Source organism: Salvelinus fontinalis, chromosome 6 (genome assembly GCF_029448725.1).
Source record: "Salvelinus fontinalis isolate EN_2023a chromosome 6, ASM2944872v1, whole genome shotgun sequence".
Lineage (NCBI taxonomy): Eukaryota > Metazoa > Chordata > Actinopteri > Salmoniformes > Salmonidae > Salvelinus > Salvelinus fontinalis.
In genome coordinates this window covers 26,946,529-26,952,528 of record NC_074670.1, presented here as the reverse complement: position 1 = coordinate 26,952,528, position 6,000 = coordinate 26,946,529, and positions in this window count along the sequence as shown.

Genomic DNA, 6,000 nt, shown 5'->3' with positions numbered 1-6,000 from the left:
GGGTGACGTGGAGGGCCGAATGTACCCCTGCCCCAGAGATTCGGCGACATATGTCTCCATAGCCACCGTCTCCTCCTGCAACAGGGGATACACGTGACTCCTGGGAAGTGCGGCGTTCACCTGGAGGTTTATCGCACAATCCCCTCATTGATGAGGTGGTAATTAGGTCGCCCTCTTTTTACAGAAAGCGATAGCCAAATCGGCATATTCGGGGGGAATGCGCATGTGGTGACTTAGTCCGGACTCTCCACCGTTGTAGCACCGATGGAAACTCCCACAAACTCCCCCCTCAGGGAATGAGACTTGCATTGTCAGATTTCCCTCTCCCAGAATGAACGCCTAAATACTCCTGTCTTGCATCGCCATTTAATGCCAGGCATGCTGCTGGTATACAGAGAGTGTACAAAACATTAGGAACACCTGCTCTTTCCATGACATAGACTGACCAGGGGAATCCAGGTGAAAGCTATGATCCCTTATTGATGTCACTTGTTAAATCCTCTTCAATCAGTGTAGATGATGGGGAGGAGACAGGTTAAAGAAGGATTTTTAAGCCTTGAGACATGGATTGTGTATGTGTGCCGTTCAGGGGGTGAATGGGCGAGACAACATATTTAAGTACCTTTGAACGGGGCATGGAAGTAGGTGCCAGGTTCACCGGTTTGGATGTGTCCATAACTGCAACACTGCTAGGTTTTTCAGCATCAACAGTTTCCCGTAGCAATCAAGAATGGTCCACCACCCAAAGAACATCCAGCCAACTTGACACAACTGTGGGAAGCATTGGAGTCAACATGGGCCAGCATCCCTGTGGAACGCTTTCAACACCTTGTAGAGCCCATACCCTGACGAATTGAGGCTGTTCAGAGGGCAAAACCATTTTCTGCTTAGATGATCCCAAACAAAGACATGCATGTGAGGAAAGAGGGGGGAGGGCTGCAAGAGAGTCTGTAGTTCTGTTTAGTAAACAGTCGAAAAGATGATGCGAGAACCAACTGTAAAGTGGAGGAACAGGGGAAGAGGAGGGAAGTAGAGGAGAGGGAACAAGAGAAGTGGGCATACAAGCCCTACACAGGTTCAGTGGAGCGGAGACCTATGTGGAGAGTGTTTACTGTAAATTGGATTCAGGAAGGGACAGGGACTGCCTACCTACCACCACTATTCACTAGGTCAATTCAGAGTTAGACAAGGGGACAACAGCCCCCTGGCAATGAACATACACCACACCAGGACTGGTGGTGTGTGTGTGATTTATTTTATTTAATCCCCATTAGCTGTTGAAGAAAAAGTGTCTGTGAGGGGGGCATACCTTTCCCATGTGTTTGTTTGTGTGTTTGTGTGTGAGAGAGAGAGAGAGAGAGAGAGAGAGAGAGAGAGAGAGAGAGAGAGAGAGAGAGAGAGAGAGAGAGAGAGAGAGAGAGGAGAGAGAGAGAGAGAGAGAGGAGAGAGAGAGAGAGAGGAGAGAGAGAGGAGAGAGAGAGAGAGAGAGAGAGAGAGAGAGAGAGAGAGAGAGAGAGAGAGAGAGAGAGAGAGAGAGAGAGAGAGAGAGCGAGAGAGAATAAAAATAACAACCCCTGCATTGGTCCTTGGTCCAAAGTGTGAGCCCATATGGTCACCAACCCCCCTCATTCACTGACGTCAAAATGTGATCTGGGGTCTCCAAGTCCGCGTTTTTCACCATTTGAGAGCTCCAAGGTCAAAGACAAAAACGGAGGGGTTCCTAAAATCAAACACGGTGACAACCCCATCTGACCCAGAGCTTCACCCGAGCCCCGTTGTTTAATTTGAACCCTAATAACTCTTCAAATTAAAAGGCTATCCTATTATTATTTTTTCTCTCCTCCCCTTTAAAAGGCCTGGGTTTCAAAGTGCTAATAAAATAAACTGGAGGGCCCCATTTCTTTATTTGTTTGTGTGAAGGGTGTGTGGGAGAGTGAGGGCGGGGACTGAGGTTTTAGGTTCAGAGGGGGGGTAAAAGCAACAGAGGTCACTGGGAACAAAAGAGCAGAGGACCCGAGAGGTCAAACACCCTGGTGTCCAAACTCCCTGAGCTGGCGTTGTTGCAGGCCAGTGGCCCCGCTTGTATAATCGTCGGGTACGTTTTGTCCGAGAGTGTAGGATAGAATATATCACGGGCGCCCGACAGATGAACAATAGATCACATTTTGTCGGAGCCCCGAGTCAAGCGTTCTGGCTCTTTTCAGCTTGACCGTACATCTAAAGCGATGAAGATTAACCCTCTATTCACTGGCCTTGCGTTGGGATGCCCTACGCCCGGCCAAACAATCTCTCCCATGGGTTTTTATAGGACACTACTACCACTAGCAACGCACACCAGGTGCCTTTTCTCAGCAATTCAGCAGGTTGGGATAGAATGGGGGGCATTCATGAGAGTTTACCGCAACGTTAGGTTTGGGTGACCCGACCGTGACCACTTGTTTTTCCAACAGGAAAAAGAGGCCCCATAGCACTGTGTGGAATAGCTACTGTTTGCTCTTAAATACTTCCTCAACATCCTGAGAATGAAGCATTCATCTATTCAGTATCTGCGCATGGTCTGATCATTTCCTATAGAAAGGGAATGAATTATGAGTTGAAGTTACATTTATGAGTAACCATCCATGTCAGTGCATTTTGGTCCAACAAACTAAACCAGAAAGAGACCATAAGGAAGAGAGAGTTGATGCCAAAGCAGGCGCCGCACCCTACAGCCATAGGCTCATGTACTCTGTCAGCTGTCACTCAAAATACTAAAAGATTCCTAACATTTATGTTTGAATAACTTACAACCTCTGACTAAAAACATGAACATTAAGTAATACTCAGGGGGCAAAGCAATAACATCACATGGTAATAGGATAATAGCTTCAGGCTGTGCATTAAACATAAATAGGCTCTGTCAGCTCTCTTTGGGGCTCAGCATTGGTATTCCTCTATAAGAAGCGGAGCATGGAGCTCATTTGAATGGCAGGGCTGGTTGAGAAAAAGTTAAGGGAAGGTTGGAGGACAAAGTGCAGCCAGGCTACGTTAGGTGGTCTACAGAGGATTGAGATGAGGGCCAGCTAAAAAGTTGAGAGAGAGTTGAGGAAAAGTTAAGAGTGGATTGGAGGTTGAGGGAAGGGTTGAGAAAGGTTAGAAGAAGGCTGCGAGAAAAACAAAAGTTCCGAGAGGATGAGCAAGGCGGGTGGAAGTGGATTCAGAGGGGGTGCTTTGAAACAGTTGAGAGACAAGGTTGAGGGAAAGTTGAGGAAAGTTTGAAAATAGTAGGACATCGAGAGAAACTACGGGTGGGGGCCGAGAGCAGATTGAGAGCGGATTGATAGGGGGTCCTAAACTAAAAACAGTTGAAGGGCGATTAGAAGAAGAGGGAAGGTTGAGAAAGGAACGGGAACAGGTTAAAAGACGCATCATAGATCAACAAAAGATCAGAGGTTGCTCAAACGCTGACAGGGGGCTGAGAAAGAGAGAGCTTGAGAGAGGCAGGAGGGAGGACAGAGAGAGACGAGGTTGAAAGAGGGAGTCTTATCTGTGTCCCATCTGTCTTGACATGTACACTCCTCTAGTTGAAGCCCTGCAGGGAAGAGTGTAAGAGGCATGCATGTCAATTACTGAGTGTGGATCCTCCAGAGGGCTTAGGGGTAAGGCCTGTGCACTCTGGCCCAAAACCAGCCTTAACCAGCCCCAGCCTCAACTCTGATGTCATGGTTTTCCACTGTCATGTGAGTCAGCGAACCACGCACACCAAAAGTCGTCATCACACGAAGGCAGATACTCTGCGTGGCACATGCAAAATGTTACTCGAGTTCATTATTTTTTTGTGTTTGGCGATTGAGTAGATATTTTTCCACAACTGAACATTTTGTCTTCTTTGGTTGAAAAGGGGGGGAAAACTATCGATATGACCTGCTTATTTTATGACTGGAGTTTGTGAAGAGGTCAAATGTTCTTGCACCCAGAATAAAATAAGTGAAAATGTAAAAGGGCAAAGGTAGAAAAAAGCTTCTCATCTAATGACATGATTGACAAATGTGCGGAGGAAAATGTGGCAAAGTGATTACGTGTGATTGATTGTTTGAGATTGTTTAACTCATCTCCCATGAAGACTGAAATATGCTTAGCCTCATTCTTAGTCTCAAATCACAACTCTTATCAGTATGACTATTTACTGACCATTATGAAGTTGAGATCCAAGATGTTTCTCATTAAGCAACCCTCCAAGATGTTTTGTTTGACTTGGTTGCACTGCACACCTGGGAGATCTGCCTTAATAAATACCTGATGTGTAGTGCCAGTTAATTCCCCTATAAAATAACTCCCTTCCTTCTTCCTGTGAGCACGGCTGGTGTTTATCAAACAAGGCAACGTCCTGTCATGTGACCCTGGTTTCTCCCAGAGCCCACCTGTGTGGACTTTTCTCTTAATCCATGCAGCCCTTTTACTCTGCTTTGAATACTTAGACTACTGAGTGTAACTAATTCTCCCACACAAGGATATTGTCTTCCCCTATCTCTTTCTTTGTCCTTCTCTTTCAAGACGCCCATTCACTGAATTCATTAGTAGGCAGCGTGGTGAGAGAGAGAAAAACTTTCCAATTAAAGGACTTAATAGGCTATTACCATCATCTTAAATCCAACATTTGTTTTTTCTCACATTGTGAAACCAGATAATGATTATTTATCAGATCAGTGTGAACTTTTAAAACCCTTTCTGAAGTTTCTAACTTATAATTAGTGTTTTGAATGTGATGTATTCCCTATTTTGACCTACGGGTGTACTGTGAAGACATGCCAAAGTATGTTTTTAATGCAAAATAGGATAATAAAGCTAGTACAAATCATCCCATGTAATAGTCATAGGTCTGTGTAACATTTCCTACAATGATAAATAGTTTTTAATGTGTACCACCCCCAGTTTTATCATTCAAAACACGTAAATTTAACAATTGTTGTTTCTAGTGGGGTTGAACTAAATGTGTTAAACAGGCTCTTTTCCCTCCACACACATGCTGCACAGACACTGCAGATGACCAGGGGGGCTGTGGAGGCAGATAGTCCCCTGGGACGGTCAAGCAGGCCCCAGCAGGGCCTTTTCTCAGAGTAGACACCCATTTGGTGCCTCCCTCCCTCCTCTCCTCGAACCCCCCTGACCGCCAACCTGGAGGGGTCAGCTGTGCAAAAGGAGCCCTGGTCCAGAGCCGGGAGCGTAAATCAGGGGCCATCGCGGGAACCCTGTCTTGCCCAGGGTCCCAGCCCGGCCTGGCACCATCACTCCTGGCTCTGACGTAGAGCAGGCTACCACTGAGGTGGGTTCCCACTGACCCAGACCGGGACACGTGGGCAACCCGGGACCCCCTGAATGATCCATCATCACCAGGGACCAGCCAGAGGGAAAGCCGCCTATCTACCAGGTTTGGCTTCATTTGTTTTAGTTTTTAATATTTCATTTCCATTCAGTTCATGAATTGAAGATACCACATTATATGTCAACATTATTTATACTTTTAATGAATACATTTCAACGTATTACCAATTGGAAAGCAATTGACCCCAGCCCATGCTACCTATACACCATCAGAATTTTCTGATTGAGTTGTGTACTAGCAGTTCAATAAACTCTGACAAACTCTAATCTCATAACAACTTATGATGGATATCAGCCAATCAACTTTGTCATTTTTGTTGCAACAGCACTATGCTATGCTAGCTTAAAATGGTTGACGTGTCCTCCTCGCCACTCCCTCATAACAGCACCTGGAATTGTGACAGGTAAATCTAATTTGCAGAGACAAGTCTTTGCTTCCCGAGGCAGTAGACTTTATTGCAATTGCCTTCACCCTTCGCTTTTTGCCCGTGTAGTAGTTTACGTCTCCCCCTGAGGCCTGACTCTAATAGACATGGTCATAAAACGGTTGTGTTACTGTTTTCCTTTTTCAAACCAGTGACACCAGTTGTTCACCTTCCTCACAGGGCCTTTTGTAAGGCCTGACAGGTCGTCTATTCC